This window comes from Paramormyrops kingsleyae, chromosome 4, assembly GCF_048594095.1.
Source record: "Paramormyrops kingsleyae isolate MSU_618 chromosome 4, PKINGS_0.4, whole genome shotgun sequence".
Taxonomy (NCBI): Eukaryota; Metazoa; Chordata; class Actinopteri; order Osteoglossiformes; family Mormyridae; genus Paramormyrops; species Paramormyrops kingsleyae.
The window spans coordinates 36893638-36915835 of NC_132800.1; the positions used below are offsets into that span (position 1 = coordinate 36893638).

Genomic DNA, 22198 nt, shown 5'->3' on the forward strand with positions numbered 1-22198 from the left:
ACATAAAACAACAAACCAGTTTGTACGGCAGGCCTAGAAACATAAACACACAGAGAGCGGTCGTGTGTTTTCTGCTGCTTATCTGCCGGAAGGGTATCGCAGTTTATGTGCTATTCATCAGATCACGTGATACAACATCTGGGGTATTTCTTAAAAAGATTGCAGTTACTTAAAATGATGTTTCAGATGCAACACACAGCATCGTCGCACCTCTTACTTTACAGAGCAAGGGTTTTTTTTGTTTTAGTTTTTATTTGAATGCTCTATTTTTAATGCATAGGTGCGGCATGGAGAGCAGTGCTAATTGTCTTCTGTTGTCAGGTGTTCTCTAGCTAGCCCAGTCATTTCACAATCTGTCAACAGCCTCAAATGTAAGCTTTGAGTCCCAAACATGTGCTGGCTATCGGTGTATAATTGGTGTTTCTAATTTATCAGCACTGTGAGGTCTGTTCCTGATTCACCTGTCCTGGAGTGAAGCAATACAGGCCTTTCCATGCTATCTCAGATCTCTGGCCTGCTCCAGAGGCCTCCTTGAAGGCCTGCTCCTCACGTGAGTCCAGTCTCTCCGGGCATCTCATCTACTGGTTATAGTGGGGCCCAGTCTGAAGCTCTGCCATAGGCTGAAGCAGTCATATCACCATATCTGCCTCCACCTGAGCTGCTACTTATGTCAGGAGAAGATGGTGCTGGGTGAAATGAGGCTGAAATCTGGTGTGTGTGTGTGTGTGTGTGGGGGGGGGGGGGGTTACTGGACCTTCTCAGTCGCCTTTATAATTCCATCCAATGTGGGCCCTGAAGCTTCATCTCCCCTTTCGCTAATAAATCAGCCCCTGGCATCATGAATTGATCTCACTGAAGTTTGCTGCCTGAAGAGATCAGGGAGACACCGCAGTCCAAGTCAGGTGTGTCGTGGATCCACTGAAGCCAGTCCAGCTTTTATGCTCAGTAAAGGGTACAATCTGTATCAGGGTACAATCTGTATCAGGGTACAATCGGCCGTAGTGAAGTGTTTGTGGAGATCCACGTGTTCCAGGGGGATGTTGTAGACCAGTTCAGACGTGTCATGGATCCACTGGAGCTGATCCAGCTTTTATGCCCTGTAGAGGGCGCTCTCTTTAGCTGAGGCTTGCTTCTGACCCAGTCTTTACCATTGGGGGGCATCATACCTGCTCGCTGCTCAGCGACGTGACACCAGATGTCATATTTGGAGCAGTCTGGCCATTTCCACAGTTCAAGATATCGGAAGGTCTTTTCGTGCTTGTCGGATTCCGAATTAATTCGCAACGCTCCTTCACACGCAAGCGGCCCGTAAAAACACTCCCCAGGCCCTCGGAAGAAATGAGCAGAGATGCATTTGCTAATGGGAGGAGAATAAATAACTGAAAGCAGGAGTGTGCCGCTGCTAGCTGGTAGGCTAATGCGCAGCGATTCGAGTCTCACGCCAAACTTAATTCAGAGGGAAATGTGGGAAATGCTAATTATGTGTATACATTTAGCGGTTTTCAGCACTAAGCACGTTTGGAGCTGTGCGTCATAATAATTTGCATTTGTTGCCATCATTCTTTAGACTACACAGTCATTATGTGCTGGCTGTTTGAGACTCTTATTCAGTCTCAGACAAATTTCTGCTAGATGTCTTAGTCTGCATTCTGTCTTGGGTGTAGCCCCCCGACCCCACCACCGCAATCCTGACCAGGAAAAGGGGTGGATGGGTGGGTGGATGGATGGATGGTCCTTTCAGGAACTTAATCTGTGACTTAAAGGTTCCACTCATGGCTCTTGTCATCTTCCTGATATTTGGAAATATGAACAGATATGCAATGAATACTCAATGAATGTCCTGATGGGCCGTATGGTCTATAACATGTGTCTGCCACGGTCCTGGGGCAGATGGCCACTGGTGAGACAGAAAATTCCAAGAGAGCTTTGTTTGAATAAAGAGGAAATGGCTGGAAGCTCGTCAGAGGCAGCACCTGATGGAAGGCTTTCTAACATGGCGAGCAAAAGGGCACCGGCCGAGAGACTGTGGAAGCCTGCGAAGAGTTTTATCAGCTACTTATTATTCCTGTTTCGATTGGTAATTCTGTATTTGGTTAAACTCATTACGACCGCCATATTCGGTAGCCTAGCAACCTTTTGGTCTATGCATTTCACAACAGGCCTATCTGGAGAGCAATTTAGATAAAACATAAGAGGTATGGCTCAGGCACTGGCAGGAAATTTCATTTTAATTTATTAATAAAGGGATTTTTACTGGGAGTAAATAAGCTGCCATAGCAACCACATTGTTTTCTAGAGTAGGGTTTCTGCATCGGCCTCTAATAACATAAATATTTTATATATAAGAATAAGTCCTATAGGCAAGCATAGTCTGTCTATATCAGCAGATGGAGACTGAGGGTTTTACAGTAACTGATGAAATAAAGATTGGCTTTTAGTGGTATAACTGTATCACTTTACCACGTACAGCTGCCACGGTGCAAGTGTGTCCCTCTCTTTTAATTTAATCCATCCTGTTGCACTGTAGCAGCTAACTGGAAAGGATAATAGAAAGTTACTTTTTTTTCTTTACGCTAATTGGACACATTGACACAGGAGACTGGAACTGAAGCTACGGGACTTTCGGGGTGGTTCTCCTCTCCGTCATAACGTCCACAGCCATCCCATCCGAGGCACATTGATTTCAGGGAGGCAGATAAGAGACAGCTGGCAGGTTGCTGGCTAGCTAATGCTGTATACTGCAATATCTTCGTTCCAAAAAACCACAACAAGCTTGGCAGTTTTTATTGGGAAATACAGAGATACTTTTATCGCCAGGATACCGTATACCATGGTATAATGCCTGGACGGTATGATGATATTAAAAATAAGATACCGCTCAAGCCTAGAGTTGCCTAGAGGGGCTGGCAGCAAAATTTGCCAGCTGGGTGGGGCGGGCTTGCATTGCGGCGGTACGACTTCTCGGCGCCGCCAGAAATGTCAGATTTCGAAACGTTGTGCATCATTCATGGGTGTCAGGGAGCTGCTGTCAATTTGCAGACGACTCCCGGAGCTTCCGAGAGAGCCGGAATGTCCGCGTCCTTCTCGATCTCTCAGCGTGAGCATTCCAGAGCACCGGCCTGCTGCGTAACGCTGCACCTCCGTGTCCCGGTCACGCACACGCACACCGCAGCCCCGCTACACGGACGAAATGTCACCATTCATCACCCACGCCCATTCGTCACCTCCAGCTGACGGCCGGCGCGACACTCAGATCCCCTGAATTCAAAAGATACCAGGATGTTTTCCGCTGCTGTCTGCCCTGTAATCCCCAGCTCCTGCTGTGGGACCGTGGACTCTCAGCAGATGCTAACGGGCTCTCATTAGCTCAGACAGGCGCCTGCAGAACGAGCAAGCGAGTGAATCGTTTACCTTCCGCCGCCGTCCGTGACGCGCCAATATGGACGTTACGCTGAGTTATTCGGGGTTATGCAAAGCACTTTTCCAATTAAAGGCAGGGAAAGTGTGGCTTTGATCGAGCGTATTGATTATGTAAATGGAAAGCTATAAACCTTAGTAGGGCTGCATTTGTAAGCCTTGGGAAAGGGGACTTAATTTAGTCGCCTAAAAATTCAGCAGCTCTTACATACATAAGAAGCTGTTGATGTGTGATTACAGACAATAAAAATTCTGTGAAATTGTCTGAATATTTTCATCTTGACAGAAAAAAAATGTGAAAACAGCTAATGTGTGGGATGCTGTGTAAAATGTAAATAAAAACAGATTTGCAATGATTTACAAATCATATAAACTCATATTAAATTGAAAATAGAACAAAGACAATCTCGAATCTTGAAACTGAGAAAAATTATTGTTTATGTCAAGTAAAGAAATTCAATAAAGTTGGGATGGACGTGTTTGTCACTGTGTTGCCTCACCTCTTCTTTTAACAACACTGTGAACGTTTGGGAAGCGAGGAGAGATGCACACGCAAAACTCCAGTTCCTGAGTGAAATGTTGTCCCACTCTTTCCTGATATTGGATTTCAACTGCTCAACAGTTCAGGGTCTCCTTTGTTGTATTTTTTGTTTCATGATAACCAAATGTTTTCAGTGGGTGACGGGTCTGCACTGCAGGCAGACCAGTCTAGCACCCAGACTCTTCTATTATAGAGCTGGCTGTTGTAATACACGCAGTTTGGCATCATCTTGCTGAAATATACAGGACCTTCTCTGAAAAAGACGTCTGGATGGCAGCATATGTTGCTCCAAAACCTGTATTAATCATTCAGCATTAAAGGTGCCTTCCCAGGTGGTCAAGCTACCCAAGCCATGGGCACTAATGCCCCCCCATTCCATCACGGATGCTGGCTTTTGAACTGTCCGCTGATAACAAGCTGGATGGTCCTTCTCCTCTGGAGCCTGGAGGGCACAGCATCCATGGTTTCTAAAAAGAATTTGAAATTTTGATTCGTCAGACCATGGGACAGTTTTCCATTTTGCCAGAGTCCATCTTAAATGAGCTCGGGCCCAGAGAAGTCGCTGCCGTTCCTCGGTCATGTTTAGATGTGGCTTTTTCTTTGCATGGTAAAGCTTCATCCTGCATTTGTGCATGCAGCGAGAAACTGTGCTCACGATGGTTTTTGGAAGTGTTCCTGAGCCCATGCAGTGAGTTCCACAGTTTTTAATGTAGCGACACCTGAGGACCTGAAGATCATGGCTATCCAATATTAGGTTTTGGCTTTGTCCCTTATGTACAGAGATTTCTCTGGTTTCCCTTGAATCTTTTAATGATATTATGTACTGTAGATGATGAAATTCCCAAACTCCTTGCAATGAGTAACATTTCTCTTCAATGCACCCACAAAGTCCTTCAGAGAGACTCTACCTCTTCCAGTCTTCTGTTGCCCCTGTCCCAACTTTTTTGAAATGTGTTGCTGGCAGCAAATTCAAAATTGACCACATATAACATTTCTCAGTTTCAACATTTAATGTGTTGGTTTTGTTCTATTTTTAAATATGGGTTTATATGATTTGCAAATAATTGAATTCTGTTTTTATTTACGTTTTACACAGCATCCCAACGTCTTTGGAAATGGGGTTATATTTAACTGAAAATGGTCCATTCTGTCCATGGTCAACGCATTAAATATCGCAGTGTCTGCACTGGCGCTCTCTGCATTTCACTGCAACTGTGCTTCATTTTTGTGCCGTCTGGGGTATTTAACTGGAACCGTCCCACCTGACACGGCCTCTGAGAGTTATTTTTATTTAAAAATACATTAAACCACCGAATCCATCCATATCAGCTTTGAATAAATGCATCTTAATGAAGATTCATCTCCGTCCGCCCTTCGAGGGGACGTGATCTCAGAGGCCGTTTTCTCACTTGCTTGCTGCGCTGGACGTATCGCGGCCCGATTTGGCCTTTTGTTACAGTCTCAGCTCTGGACGATGTCATTACTTACAGTGTCAAAGTCACTCTCTATTCCAAAGGGGTGAGATAATTCATCCTTCCCCCCCGCCCCGCTCCGCTGCCATGAAACACACACCCTTATGTGGTCCTCCCTGTTGATTTTTATTCTGCCTCAATAATCTGATAGAATGAATAAACAAAGTTTACATTCTCATGTCATTAACGGATTCACAGAGACTTTTATCCAAACAATGGACAATTGGGAAAGCTGGATCAATCACTCTCTGGAACTGCAGGGGTTAAGGGATTTACTCAGGGGCCCAGGGGTGAAATCACAGTGCTGACCCTGGGATTTGAAGAGGTGACCTTCCGATCACAGGCTCAGTGTCCTAACCCACTGAGTCACACACCTCCCCCATAAAATCCATGCTTCTTTGAACCAGTATTGAATCAGCGAGCGAAGGATATCCAGCTATATGCTTTTAGAGTCTGCTGCTGTACCCACTGAGCTATTGAAGGGAAATAGATGAGACGCATATCTAAGTGCATATATATAGTTATTAATGTAAAAAAAATGTTTTTGGAAATTGAATAATAACCTGACTGAATTTCCCTTTTATTATCATATTAGCCGGCAATTAACATTTCCCCTGGTCCATTTAGTTGAAGCGATTGAATTGTGACCGTTTGTAGTGTAGGCTTCTGTATGAAGACATCCCATAATGTGGGTAGAATGCCAGTTATGATTATACATCACACCGTGCTCTCATGTAAAGGCTTGTCAGGTCAATCGCAAAGGCTCGTCTAGAGTCCAGAAATCGACAATAACCTCGGGAAGGCCTCAGCTGACATAGCTGGCTCAGACTACATTGGCTAATGATGTATGTCGCCTTTTTGAACTCTAGAACCGGGCTCTGATCCCCCTTAGCCATCTAGCTGACATCTAGCCTGTCCTCTCGTGATGGTGACATTTTATTAAAACATGGAGTGTGAACTGTCCCAATGTGCGGCCCGCAATCCACGTGGAGCGTCCTGTGTTTCTCTTGTCCTAAACTATCACCCTTAAAGCTCTCCTTAAATCATTACTGTCTTTAACTATAGATGGAATACATCTATTCTCCTTTGTCTACTGTTAGCATTTGACATCTATTTGACCAATGAAAGGGTGTTTTCTGAAGTAATCTATAAACATAGTGTTTATGTTTGTATTAGTTGACGTTTGAATTCATGACAGTCATTTGAATGGATTACTTTATATTGTTAATTTTGACAACTTAACGCTGATAGATAGAGAGCTAGCTAGCTAACCAAATCATCATTAATTGTGAATATAAAATGAGATCAGTTTGTGAACTTGTTTACATTGAAATGTGCAGCACTGACAATCCACGTAAGTCCATTTAACACATTAAACTGTTCACTGACGGCCGTGCCAAGACAGGGTTTAAGGTTTATTTTGCAAAGTGGTTTCTGTTTTGTCATGCTTCTGAAATAATGGATTTTTGGGAAGATATATTTTGTCCCCCCAAATGTGGTTAAGGTTGACATGGTTGGGATTAGGGGTTTTCCCCGTGTGTGTGTGTGTATGGGGGGGGGGGGGGGCTGGACCCACTGGCCATCTCCCGAGGCTGGCAGAGTTTTTCACTCTTTCCATTCACCTGTCCCTCTTTCTGCTTTGTGTTCCTTTATTCTTTAGTACCATTACGTCCTTGCCTTGGTAACCCTGACCAGTTTCAATGCCGCTCCCCGCTGCAGTTCCTCTCCAGCTCTCTGAGTTTTGTCTTTTTCTTTTCTCCCATACAGCCGATTATCCCAGTCCCATGTGCTGTCAGTCCCATCACCATCACTCCTCATTCCCCGCCCGATCCTGCAGTCATGTGAGTCTGTTCTGCATCCCGATTGGTGGGTTTCTCCAACAGGATGGAAGTAGCCTGGAAATAGCCCTGCAGACTCTGATCAATAAATGATATTTTGCATTAATATCCTTTGGAAAGGCAGGGAATAGTAAGCAAAACAACTAAATATAAATAAACATGAGCGTACCAAGATCAGGCAGATGACTGCAGTAGCTTTCCTTCTAGAACTGTCACTGTCATTGTCCCCCAACGTCTCAGTCACCACAGCCTGTTTCAAAGTGTGAAGCCGTTTCAGCGTCACATCGGAGAGTGACGGCACGCCACGTTCTCAAAGGTGTCGTTCATATCTTAGGAGGAAATCGGTTATATATCTCTTAATATGGCTGAAGAAAAAGTGGCGTCACCACTCATTAAGCTCCAAGAAAGAGAGATTTTAAAAGCCACTAATCGGTTTTTCTGTTTTTTGAGATAAGCTGTGTATTTTTTTCAGGACTTAACAACACAATCGCCTGGGAAATCACACAAAGGCAGTGTATCAGCTAAAGTGTAGAGAATCTGAAGACCCACTTTGCCATTGAAGCATAATAAAATATGTTCATAGAATGATTTAAAGATGGTTTCCACAGCTCCTTCTCCCAGTCTCTATTCCACTGGCACCCATCGTTTTGCCACGTCCATCATCCTCTCCAAGAGGTTCTGAGTTCGGCTCCCAGTGCCTCTCAGGCCGTTAGCGGCTCAGAACAGGCTGGGTTTTAGCTTTACTGCGGCGTTTACGGCCTTATTTCAGCTCACAGTACAGGGTGCAATTATTCCCCCCTCATTGAGAGTCTGGATGCTCTATTAGACGCCTTTTTCATTTCTTTTGATTAATTTCCCTGCCCATTGACCACATGCATCACTGCCATCAGGGTGGGTGACTTACTGTAGTAATCACTACATATATACACCACCAAAAGTACCAATTTTCACAGCCGCCCACTTGGGACAGAGTGAGTCTCAGTTTTGCACCGGGCCCTCCCTTTTACATTAGGCAGGGTCTGTATAGGCGCTTTGCTTTACTGTGACCATGTAGGTTGAGCGTATCACTCGCCATCTCAGGCTTCTGCCTGGGACCGGAACCGCTGCCATTCTGGTTGGGAGGCCCGAGACTGTCTGCTACGCTGCTCATCTTTGTCCATTCTGCTCTTTATCAAGCTGAGGCCATTTTGAACTATTCTGTACGATATGTACAATTCCGGATCACCTTTGGTCACCCTTACACGCCTGGACTGGCAATCCGGCATTCCAGGCAAAATTTGTGGGCCTGCAAAATATATCTTGATCTGCCCCCCTCAGCAAAATCCAAAGCTGAATACCAACTTTTCATCTCGGTACAGCCCTGAAGAAGTATAATTACTATATAACATATAGTTATTAATGCTAAATTACTATATAACATAAATATATTAATGTTAAATTACTATATAAGTATATAACATAAATAAATTAATGTTAAATTGCTATATAACCGTATAACATAAATATATTAATGTTAAATTACTATACTGTATAGCTATATAACATGAATATATATAAATGTTAAAATTTAATGACTGCCAGTCTTGTTGAAAAAAAATCATTAATATTATATATTTTTTGTTGTTTTTCCTCTTGTGTTGAGTTGTTTTTAGTCCGTTGACAGCTGCCTTGAGCAAATATCATATTAAATTCTCGCATTTGACGGTTGCATCACCCTCCGCGTTACGTGGCGCTCAAAGCGGCTGCGGCATTCTTCCCGCTTTGTTCGTGACGCCAAATCCCTGAGATCCCGCCCGGCTTCGCTTTATCCGCCCATCAGTCGAAACACGGCGTCGGCATTTACGACCCCCCCCCCCCGGCCCCGCGGGGAACTCTGCCACGTCCAGGTTATCGCCGCTCGCCCTCGGCGATGAACCTCGCTTGCATGACGCCCTTATCGTGGTGAATGAGGCTGCACCATATTGTTCAATCCTCTTTCTAAAGGATGACTAAGCCACAACAGGATGGTCGACCTGATTTTGATTTAAAAAGCAAGAAACTGTTATGATCAATGAACAATTAAAACAAACAAATGGTCACATGAGTCATATAGAAAGAAAGAAATGAAACGTCAACAGAGAAAAAAAAACAACTAAAGCTGTTAAGATTTAAAACCCGCATATTGACGCTAATATCTTGATATTAAACGAATTGGTCGACAGCACTGGCAGTAGCCAGACCAGCAAACGTTTGTGCTCCTGCCCCTGAATCCCCTCTGCTTGTTATGCCTCCTCGAATAGGAGATACAAGGAGCCTAGTGTGCCAGGACAGACCTGTACCTGCTTCAGAAAATATCCACGCAAATAAGGTCACGCTCAATGGTCGAGCTGTAGAAGTATTTCAAGGGGGATGATGGTGCTGAAGTCTTTGCAGGGGTGGGGGGGGTCTGGATTAGTGTTTCCGACCGGATTCCGGCAGCTGAATACCTCCAATATAGTATATGTACCTTAAGGCAAATGTTTTTGGGATGTTTTTCCCTGGGGGTGGGGGCTGCCATCCATGTGCATCCCATGATAACTCCTGCCCAGTCACACTCACATGAACATCTGCTAAGCAGCTTTAGTTATTTTATATGCTTACTTGTTTAAAAGTTTAGGCACGTTTTCTCATACAAATCATATGTCTCATAAAAAATCTGATGTTTTTTCTGGCTTGAATGTGCCTGTGAATGAAAGATGGGGCAATTATAACTGATATCAAACTGAAGAGGACATCAACGTGCTGAAAGCTTGTTCATCCAGTAAAAAATGGATAAAGCCGGTGGTCTATTGAATAAAATTTCCAACTCAAAATATTTAGAGAATGCTAAGTGAATGTAATTAGATCTGTTTAATGCTACATACTGTATGATGCGCATCTTTCCTGGTTATAGAAAGTGCTCTTTGCCATAGCGAAAGCAGAGTGCTGTCCCAGAAATGGACATCGGTGTACTGGCAGCCACCATAACCGCTATGGGATTTATGGTCATGAATATGGCAGCGTTTTACTTCTGTGACCGTGGTCATAGGTGCACTGGTACCCATCGTAACTGACTTGGGGGTTTGGGTATGAATATAAAAATATGCATCACAGTCTGTACACAGCCAGACAGCAAGCCAAGGGTTTTGTTTACTGCAGATGGTAAACTGAGGCTTTAGAAGATAATAACAGGGAGAAAATTAGGTTCAGTCTAAAAATAAGGGCGGTTCAGGCTGGGGCGACAACCCTGGTCTGATGTGCTGGGATGTGTGAACATCACTGCTGAAGATGTTGAGGTTCTCCTGTTGGCTTCATAAGCAAACACCAAGGATCATTCACACTGGAAAGGCGTTAATGAAGCAGAAAGAGGTTTTGCAGGCTCAGAGAGGGCAGGCAAGGAACAGTGAGCTAACTGTAGGGAGCTTAAATATGAATGAAGCTGTGAAACTATACGGAGGGAACATTCTGGAAGCTTATATAACGCCGTCTTCGGCCCATCTGCCAGGTCTGCGCTCTGATCTGATTTGAGGCGATCGAAGGGGCGTTACGACACACACAAAGAGACAGACACAAACAAACAGGTCAGCCAGCGTGACATGATTGCACTCCTCCAGTAATTATCTATGCGGCAGGTGTTTATGTTAATTTCATTTGTTTTTTTCAGTGATTGTGTCTTGTAGGGGCAAGCGGTGGTGTGTGTAAGGAGGAGATAACTCAAGCGACACACTAACAATGAGATGTGATGGTCAGGTGGTTCTTCCAGCAAACCCTGAGGCCCATGTCACACAGGCTACTGGATCCAAATAAAAAAAAAACCTCCTTCTCTAAGACAATGGGGGGGGGGGGGGACTCAGCTGTCAGTGGCACTCCAGTCTTAGCGTACACCAGCTGTCACTTCCGCTGTCCCGTTCAACAGGCTACAGCTTCTCGTGCGCAGGTGGGTCGATGAGGCGTGAATCTCTGAGGGAGAGAGTCTCTCACCCTCTGCCTGGGCCCTTGCTTTCAAAAGGCGCCACCCTGCGACTCTGCTCACCGCCGCCCCCTGCTGGTGCCGCTGGTAATCTCTTTTTAAGGCTTTCCGCCCGCCTCACTGAGACCGGTCCCTCGCAGTACCCCCTCGCCGTCTGCCATCCAATCCGTCAGTGTGCTTCAGACGCCTCGCAGCAATTAAACGCGGAATTTAAAGTCATATATTTGTGAACCTAATCTCAGCGCAAATTCACTGTGCGTCAGCGGTCGGAGGCATAATCCGCAAGCTCCCGGCTCACCGTCCTTCAAGGCAAACATAACAATCTGTCCACCAAAGCTATGAGACGGAAACTCATTTTTGAAGTTGCTCCTTCTGAAACTGCGTTCAAAACTTACAACCAATGATGGTCCTCGGTCTTTCCGTTAATACAAATTAGACGAATGCCTGCGTTATGACATGCTGTTCTGTATTCTGTGTGAGGACATGCGATGTACTGGCATCCCGTCCAGGGTGTGCCCTCTTCTTGTTGTCCTGACCATGGAAAACGGTTAGAAGGTAAAAGGTACCATCATATTCCTCCCAACACAGCTCTGTCCTTACAAAACTGTTGCAGTCAGACACGCAGAACACAACCTACCTCGCACAGAATAACCAACATAATTAGTTTATGAACAATCCTTCATTCTCCGAGTGCAGACAGTTTTGTTTGTTTTTGTCCTATTAAAAATTCTGCTTCCATGCAACCTCTTCCCCAGACAGATACCAATGTACACTTTCATTTGTTAGGAAGTGTACTTTTAAAATATTATAATGTATGCAAACACTGTACAGATACAAGCTGCGGCAATATCTGCTCTCTGCGTTTATTCCTACCCGCTACAGTATATTGAGTTAAAAGCGTAATGTATAACGCCACAAGCTACATATACAATTTGCAGTGAATTTAACTGACGTTGATGCATGCGATACTTCTGGTCTTCGTTAGCTAGCAGCTATGAGATCATTCAAAAGATTGAGGCCGTTTTGTATACAGGGATCGATGTGGTTTTCGCTGAGGTGTTTATATTATTCTACAGCAATGGACACTGTTCCTCATCTTCTGGCCCTAATGATCTACAAAGCAGAATGAAAATGTTACAGGTCAAATTAATTAAATGTTACAGGTCAAAAAAAAATATTAGTATATGTAGTTCATCCATACTCACCCACACATATGTACATACACACTTACCTGTACTGAAATCACTAGTCTGGAAAATGGACCAAAATGAGGCAGATCCTCCTTCGGCTCCACACATGGCAAACTGTCCGGCGAGTTTCGGGGATGGAGCCTGAATTGTACATTTACCCGTAATGAGCCCTGATTACAAATTAGCCTGGTCAATGTAGGCAAGCCTTCACCGTTTAGTGGCCCACATTACCTAGTCCATCCACATTCAGCATAATGCACCCATCTATCTATCTATCTATCTATCTATCTATCTATCTATCTATCTATTCATCCATCCATCTATCTTTCTACCTACCTACCTATCTATCTATCTATCTATCTATCTACCTACCTACCTATCTATCTACCTGCCTATCTATCTATTCATCCATCCATCCATCCATCCATCCATCCATCTATCTATCCATCCATCTATCTACCTACCTACCTATCTATCTATCTATCTATCTATCTACCTACCTATCTATCTATATATCTATTCATCCATCCATCCATCCATCTATCTATCTATCTATTCATCCATCCATCTATCTATCTATCTATCTATCTATCTATCTACCTACCTACCTACCTACCTATCTATTCATCCATCCATCCATCTATCTATCTATCTATCTACCTACCTACCTATCTATCTATCTATCCATCCATCCATCCATCCATCCATCCATCTATCTATCCATCCATCTATCTACCTACCTACCTATCTATCTATCTATCTATCTATCTACCTACCTACCTATCTATCTATATATCTATTCATCCATCCATCCATCCATCTATCTATCTATCTATTCATCCATCCATCTATCTATCTATCTATCTATCTATCTATCTATCTATCTATCTACCTACCTACCTACCTATCTATTCATCCATCCATCTATCTATCTATCTATCTATCTATCTATCTATCTATCTATCTACCTACCTACCTATCTATCTATCCATCCATCCATCCATCCATCCATCCATCCATCCATCCATCCATCTATCTATCTATCTATCTATCTATCTGCATGGTGCCCATTCCTGGGAAGAGTACTGCTGCAATCCCGGTTCCTCTGTCATATGTGACTTCGGGTACATGTTACATGTTATATCTCATCTGGTCTCATTCCCTGGGGGGGGGGGGGGGGCTGCTTGTCCATGTGTCCTTGCAGAGGGGGCACACTGCAGCGCACTGCTGACAGCTCCTCAGCATCCATCGCTGACACGGTCAACAAATCCGTCCCCGACCGTGGCGATGACTGGCGGGGGTTTGATGGAAAGCGCCGGAGTTAACACCGGGGGTGTGGAAATGGGGGCTGAGGCTACGGGCCGCCGCGTGATTTATCGCACGGGTCAAGCGGCTTTGAATTCCCCATTTTGTCAAGGCAAAGGGATGGTTTAATGGAAGCACAATAGCTGCCCAGGACCATCACTTACCGAGATCATTCCGGCGAGCCGTGTGACCTGCTTCCCCCGCGCCGCCGCACCTCTGCTGCGAAACGAAACAGCCATAAGTCAACAGCCACAAGACAATACTTCTCTTTTTTTATTACTATTCTTAAGTAGAGTTAAAGTAGAATTAAGCTTGCTCAAGTCATCGGAAATTTGTGGGTCACAACTAATTTTATTAAATTGTCTGTAATTACAAACGTGTTTAAGTGTGTGTGTGTGTGTGTGTGTGTAATTGTGGATTAGCTTTATATTACTTTGTGGGGACCAAATATCACCCACAATGTCATAAAAACCTCAGGATGGATGGACGGACAGACGGATGGATTTTTTTATAATCCTATTATACAATATATCATGTGACCAATGGCAAGTATCTGTATTAGCAATGTCAATGTCATTATTAGAGTTTTTCTCAACTGCTTTGGCACATTTCATGAAACATACTTAACATTCTCAAGACTATTAGAGCATTTCTCAAAACAGTTCATGCATACTGCACAACACTATTGTTTAGCTGCAAAAATTTGTAACTTACCCAAAGCAATTAACTCAAATAATTGCAAGTAATTCCACCAATGAATTAGTCACTGTCACCAACATGAAAAGCACAATCAGCATTGTTTTAACCGCGAGAACCGAAATACTTAGATATATCGTCAGTATGTAAATATGCTCCTGAGCTCCACGATTCTGAATGATAGTCGGTTCCCACTTTCTCATTGTCGCTGACTGATCATTTTTCTTTAGCAAACTAATATGTATTCATGTCAAAGACACCAGTTTCAGCATTGCAAGGCACTTCATTACAGTATGCGAAGTTCACTGGCAAGAGAGAGCACTCGCATGCACATATAACTTCAGATTTCAAGACACCGTTCCATAACAAACAAAAAAGTCACACAGCACTGTATAACTCAAAAACAGCAACATGGCAATAGAAGAACAAGAAGCAAAAACACATCAATGTCACTGCAATTTATGGAATGTATTTTAAAATGATTTTGAAAGCTTGGTTAACAGTATTTACCAAACCATTTGGAAATTTGTGTGAAGCAATGAGAAGATGTCCTGCTCTGCAGGAGCGATTACATTTGTTCTTTTGCAAATGTTAATTGTCATTTGAGAATGTTCCAAAGCAATAGACCAGGGGTGGGCAATCTTACCTGCAAGGGGCCAGTGTGTATGTAGGTTTTTGGGATAATCTGTAGGTCAGCTGTTCAAACCCAGGTGTGTGGACTCTTCAGCCAATCAGTCCTCTAATTAGTAATCTAATTAGGCAGTTGCAGCGAAAACCTGCATACACACCGGCCCTTTGCGGGTAAGATTAGCCACCCCTGCAATAGAGAAAATCTGTAATATATGTAATACTGAAAACTTTGCGTTGGACCAACACTGAGATTTCTTCTCAGTCGGAACATTCTAACTATGTAAATCATATTATATTTAAAATGAATGTATTTCTTTAGGTCAGACACCTCAGTGCAGTAAATCACAAAATATCTTTTGGAATATTTCACCATGTCGCTTGTGTAACTGTCTGCCATGGCATTTAATAGGAAGAAGAGAACGTGTCATTTGCAGGCAGGTGAATGTCTGTATAGGTTTAAAAAGAAGATGTGCTGTGGAAGGCTATCTTTCAGGTCTGCGGCTCCGCATTGCATTTGCAGATCTGCGCTCATCCTCCTCATGGCAACCCGCAGAGGTATTTTCATCTGACGCCCAAGATAAATTGAAAGGTCTCTGTTGACACAGAAACAATATATGAAAGTCAAAGAAACAATTACTCTTGGAAATCTTAATGACTCTGTCAAGGGTGCGTGTCACGCACACATTGAGACAGTGAGGCGAGCTGAATTGCCAGTTTAGGAGTAATTTTAAACAATAATAAACAGCTAATCATCTGTGTTTCATTTACATACAAATAACTGCTCTTTTTGCAGTTGGCCATTTTGAAGTGCAGAGAGTTCAATCTGTAAGGCAAACCCTATAAACATGCTTCCTTTGGCATGATAAAATGTGAAATTATTTTGAATAAAAATAAGTCCTGCTTAGCATTGATGTGCACGGAAGAGGGATGCAGTTGGAATAGAGCAGAGGTTCCCAACCTTTTGATGTCCATGAACTCGTTTACGTCTTACAAAAATGTCATGGAGCAGTATGACTTGTCAACGTTGTGTTGTTGGGGGGGGGGGATGCTGGCAATAAAATTTCCCAACCAGTTTTTGACATGCTATCAGAAACTGAGGCAATAAGGAGCTGCAAAACAGGCATGGTTTGAAAATATACAGACATGGACAAATTTGTTGATACCCTTCCACAAGAAAAAACAAACAAACCAACACAGCTATCTCTGAATTAACTGGAAACTGACAAAAGTTTAATATCATCCCTTATTGTTTATTCCTTAAGTCAGACTTTGCTTTAGGTTATTGATTCAGGTGAATATTTTATATAATTAAACTAATGATAATGCCACAGACGAAAAAAAGATTATATCCTTAATTAATAATTTTGTGGCACCACCTTTTGCAGCAATCACTGCCAACATGCGATCTCTGTACTTCACAGTGAGACGTCTGCATTTGCCAGCAGGTAGTTTGCCCCACTGCTCAAGCTGTCTCAGGTTCGAAGGGTGGAGTCTCCACACTGCAATTTTCAGATCTTTCCATAGATGTTCAATAGGATTTAGATCTGGGCTCATGGAAGGCCATTTAAGAATATAGTCCAATGTTTTTTTTTTTTCTCAGCCATTCCTGAGTGCTTTTAGCTGTATGTTTTGGGTCATTATCCTGTTGGAGGTCCCATGACCTGCGACTGAGGCTGAGCTTTCTGACAATGGGCAGTATATTTCGCTCCAGGATGCCTTCGTATTCTTGAGACTTCATTGTATCCTGCACAGATTCAAGGTTCCCCGTGTCAGATGCAGCAAAGCAGCCCCAAAACAAAACTGAGCCCCCTCCATGTCTCACAGTAGGTATGGTGCCCCCTCCATGTCTCACAGTAGGTATGGTGCCCCCTCCATGTCTCACAGTAGGTATGGTGCCCCCTCCATGTCTCACAGTAGGTATGGTGCCCCCTCCATGTCTCACAGTAGGTATGGTGCCCCCTCCATGTCTCACAGTAGGTATGGTGCCCCCTCCATGTCTCACAGTAGGTATGGTGCCCCCTCCATGTCTCACAGTAGGTATGGTGCCCCCTCCATGTATCACAGTAGGTAAGGTGCCCCCTCCATGTTTCACAGTAGGTATGGTGCCCCCTCCATGTTTCACAGTAGGTATGGTGCCCCCTCCATGTCTCACAGTAGGTATGGTGCCCCCTCCATGTCTCACAGTAGGTATGGTGCCCCCTCCATGTTTCGCAGTAGGTATGGTGCCCCCTCCATGTCTCACAGTAGGTATGGTGCTCCCTCCATGTTTCACAGTAGGTATGGTGCCCCCTCCATGTCTCGCAGTAGGTATGGTGCCCCCTCCATGTTTCGCAGTAGGTATGGTGCCCCCTCCATGTTTCGCAGTAGGTATGGTGCCCCCTCCATGTCTCACAGTAGGTATGGTGCCCCCTCCATGTTTCACAGTAGGTATGGTGCCCCCTCCATGTCTCACAGTAGGTATGGTGCCCCCTCCATGTCTCACAGTAGGTATGGTGCCCCCTCCATGTTTCACAGTAGGTATGGTGTTCCTCTCTTTTAAAGCTTCATTTTCCCTTCTGTGAATATAGAGCTGATGTGACTGGCCAAAAGGCTCCAGGTTTGTCTCATCAGTCCAAAGGACATTCCCCCAGAACCTTTGGCGCTTGTAAACATGCATTTTGGCGATTTCCACGCTGGCTTTTTTATGTTTTTCTGTAAATAGTGGAGCCCACCTGGGTCGTCTTCCATGGAGCCCATTATTGTTCAAAATGCAACGGATGGTGCGATCAGAAGGTGACATATACCTTCACCTTGGAGCTCAGCTTGAATGGTTTTGGATGGTTTCCTTGGCTCTTTTTCTACCATCCACACTATCCTTCTGATCAACCTGGGGTTGCATTTCCTCTTGTGTCCACATTCTGGGAGGTTGGCTACAGTCCCATGAACCTTATACTTTTTAATAATATTGGCAACTGTCATCACAGGAACATGAAGCTCCTTGGAGATGGTCTTATAACCTTTACCTTTAACATGGTTATCTATAATCTTCTTTCTGAGCTCCTCAGACAGCTCTCTTCTTTGCTTCCTCTGGTCCATGTTCAGTGTGGTGCACACAATGATACCAAACAACACAGCAACATGTTCTTTCCCTTTAAATTGGCTGAATGGCTGATGAAAAGCTTGAAGGCACCTGTGATACTAATTAAGGTTAAACACTTAGTTTGAAACATGACTGTAATGCAAGAATAAATAGTCTCTTTAGGGGTACCACCAAATCTGTTCATACTATTTTAACATATGTTTTAAAAAGCAACAAATCATTTATTTTTTAATTTTTTATTGGTTAACTCTATCACGTACTAAAGGCATGCAGGTATACATTAGACATTTGCTTTTAATTCAATCACTTTTTAGGAGAAACAAAGCATTGTTTCAATGAGCCTTAAAGGTACCAACAGGTTTGTCCATGTCTGTATACATTTTTGGAAATGAAGTTTTGGAAAACCCCTCTGTTAGAGGTTGCTGTTTTCTAGATTAGCTTAAAGAGAAAAAGGGGGATACACACTGGTTAACATCGTGAGTGTAGTTTCAGGAAGGACTGTTTGCCGTAGCATTTCATGAGCCAAATGCCTGTTGACTGCGCAGCCAGTTGCTTTTAGAGCACAGATAAATGTCATAAACCAGAGCAGGAAAAGCAGTCCCAAAGTGAATCCCAGGCTGTTTTTGGGATAATGAGAACTCGAGAAAGGGACTCGTTTGTTGATCAAATCTACAAGCATGCAATATATATGAAAAAGTTTCTATAAACTTATTTTCAGCCAGTAGATAATGCTTATATTTCCACACTCCCCATTGAAGAAGAGAAAAAAGTTTTGTATCTTTTGTTAGTGTGTCGTATTGAAAAAAAAACAATTCTCTTTTTAATCCAAGAAGACATTGAGAACATAAGAGGAATGGAATCGATGGCACTGGGAGGACCATCTCTCTTTTTTCCATTGCTCTTCCGATCCATGGCTTTTTCACTTCCAAGCATCCAGCCGCATGGTAGCAGACGGATGCCTGGCCAGATGCTGCTCTGTCTACGGTACCCACAATTCAATGTGGCATTAGCGAACAGGCTAGCTGCCACTCCCCTGTGCGCATGCCCATCACTGGGGTACTGCGGAGTGCCTATTTCAGAGAACCAGCAGGGTCCGCAGAGTACAGATTAGGGAATGCGGAGCTTACGCTCTCAGGCGTTAACGTGACGTCTAATCTGCCTGCCATGGGTGTCTTAGCACCATGCTCACACTGGATGGAGCATCATAATCTAACAGGATTAGGGCACCTTATGGATAAAGACTATTATAAAGCTGGACGTGCTGTTGTATTACTTCTACCTCAGTGTCTGTTTTGATGTGAAGGAGGGTAGCAATTGCGATGATATACTGTAATGCAGGGGTTTGTAGAGGGAGAGTAAAGGCTGAGAGGACTAAAATAAACAGGTGGGGAGCATGAAAGCAGAAACATGATGTTACTCTGATTTCTCAGGAAACTCACCTGGCAGCAGCTGGTGTGTCTTAAACCCCCTGCAGCCTAGTGTCTGAAAAGGAGACAGTTCTGCATCTAATCGCAAATGCCTGCATTCAGTCATCAAGGATGGAAGTGGGAAAGGCTTTAGATGTTAAATGAAGGTCTGTGTGAGCTTGGCTAGAAGTTTTTCTGGGACGGGAGTCCCATCGCCAGACAGAGATGGCTCGCAGGGGCCGGTTGCTTCACTTTGAGGGTCTCAGGGCGACAGAGATGGCTCGCAGGGGCCGGCTGCTCAGCTCTGAGGTTCTCAGGGCGACAGAGATGGCTCGCAGGGGCCGGCTGCTTCGCTCTGAGGCTCTCAGGGCGACAGAGATGGCTCGCAGGGGTCTGCTGCTTCGCTCTGAGGCTCTCAGGGCGACAGAGATGGCTCGCAGGGGTCTGCTGCTTCGCTCTGAGGCTCTCAGGATGACAGAGATGGCTCGCAGGGGTCTGCTGCTTCGCTCTGTTTGGTGTTTAGAAAGTCTGAGATGGGTGCCTGTGAGAGACAGCAGCGGAAGACATAGTTTAGCTTATCTCCTTTAACACTGGCATGACTGCGCAGCTGTATAAACTGGCTCTTACTTCAGACATGTGACGGCACTTGCATCCATCCATCCATCCATTTTCTGACGCTACTGACTTCTTTCTAGCAGGGCTTGTGCTCTTAGGAGTCTTAGGAATGTTTTCAAGAAAACAGACTGTCATATAAAAGCATGACAGGTGTAGCTAGTGCACTATATAGCTTCTTTTGAATCATGTTAGCTGAGTGAGGATTTGGAAGCGCATTGACCCATGCCCTACAACTAAGTCAGGAGTGCAAGATGATTCCTTGACAACAGTTCCCTTGACAACATAGTCACTGGTTAGTGACAGGAATGTCATCAGAAATATCGGAAATATGTTTACGTTATGTACGAGGCTGATGTCCTGCTGTTATAAGTGCATTGTGATGGGTTGCCTCACTGTAAGGTCCTCATTGTAAGATTCTCACTGTAAGATCCCCACTGTAAGGTCCTCATTGTAGTCTCACCCAGACTTTGGGCTGGTCACTCGTTTCCATTACAGTCTTTCCCATATTAACTAGCACTGTTAATTCCTGTAAATTTCATGCTCAGTCAGAGGGGTTTCCCATAATTCTTTGTATGATGTTGCTATTTATTTTAATTTTAATCAGGTATTAGTCCATTTAATTATAGAGGCAAAAGGAGTACTGGTTTTCAAGATGTTAATTAGATTTCAATCCATTTTGGTTAACATATAATCCTCTTAAATGTCCAATACTATGTCCATGTAGGGGAAATAAAATTTACACTGAAATGTTAAAATACGACGTACATACAGGCATACGGTGGGTGAATCTCAAGACAGAAAATGCAAAAAGCGTATCTGTAGTCTCGCTAACTTGCCGTCCAAGAACGAACTTGGGGCGCAATGAATCATGGGATTGGTCTCATTGGGCACAGATGCAACTGATGTATCCTGGATGTTTGGGGCGAAGCAAGACCAACATCCAGGGATTTGTACCGTCTTCTGTACTTTTGTTCTTAGTATTGGAACTGGCCTTCGGCAATGGAGGATGATGCAAAACAGGTACACGAGAACACAAGTATGGTCAAGTATGCATATTGAGATTCACCCTGCCTCTCTTTCCCTCCATGGATCTCCAAGACAGGAGAATATGTTGCAGTTTGCTAGGGATGTACTATAATTATGGTTCGGTATACAAAGATCTTAACAGGAAAATCAATCTGCAGTTACTGAAGACACAGATTCATGTGCAATTGTACACATTTGAGCATGATGTGCAAAAAAGAGCATCAGGAAATACTGGTGAGCTGGTCCACCATGGAATTAGAGTTATGAGTGCAGAGGATGCGGATGTAATGCTTTCAGCTTTGAATTAAAGTATTATTTATTTATGAGGGGGAATGCATGTGTGTGTGTGTTATTTTGATGTTGTGGGGACCATTTTTAGTGAATGCAATTAAAAAACTAAAATTTGCTTGGTTACTTATGATTAAGGTTAGGGCTGGGTTGGGGTTAAGGTCGTCATGTTGGGATTATCGTTTCCCTCCTTAGAAATGAATGGCGAGTCCCCACAAAGATATAATTACAAACCTGTAGGTGTGTGTGTGTGTGTGTGTGTGTGTGTTTATTTGATGCTCTTGGTGGCACCTTTGACTTACCTTTGATGTGAGTGGGAAAAAAACCTTAGAATAAATCAATTAGCCTCATAAACCACTGGACCTACTGTGTGATTTGGTTAGGGACACTTGTCATTGAATGATTGCTGGTTTGAATCCCCGACCTGTAAAGTACCACTGAGATACCCTAAGCAAGGTTCCGCCCCCAAGCACTGTTCCTTGGGTGCTGAATTAGCTGCCCCCTGCTACAGTACGTCACAATGTGACAAGTGTGTTAAATGCAGAGGGCACATTTTGTCACTGTGCACTGCATATGCTGTGGTTTGTAAAAAATGACAAATAATCACTTTCCCTTACTGTCTTATTTACAGCCTGATTATGAAACTCACACATCTATTTGCTACTTTGACCAGCTCTGGATCAGGGCTGGAGGAATTACACTGTTCTAACACACATATTAGTGCTTAT

The 22198-nt window shown here is 43.7% G+C and overlaps 1 protein-coding gene across 5 annotated transcripts in view; it reads left to right on the forward strand.

The window, feature by feature from the left end:
- The window catches only part of LOC111846215 (cadherin-18-like), a 114892-nt gene that overhangs the window by 36740 nt on the left and 55954 nt on the right, over positions 1–22198 (forward strand). For 2 of the 5 annotated variants that reach the window (XM_023816221.2, XM_023816218.2), the window contains exon 3: positions 7198–7271. The exons of 2 other annotated variants lie outside the window; for them this stretch is intronic. The gene's annotated coding sequence lies outside the window, so the exon portion shown is untranslated. Of the gene's footprint in view, positions 1–7197; positions 7297–22198 lie in introns of all 5 variants that reach the window. One more of the 5 variants, XM_023816219.2, reaches the window with a different exon arrangement.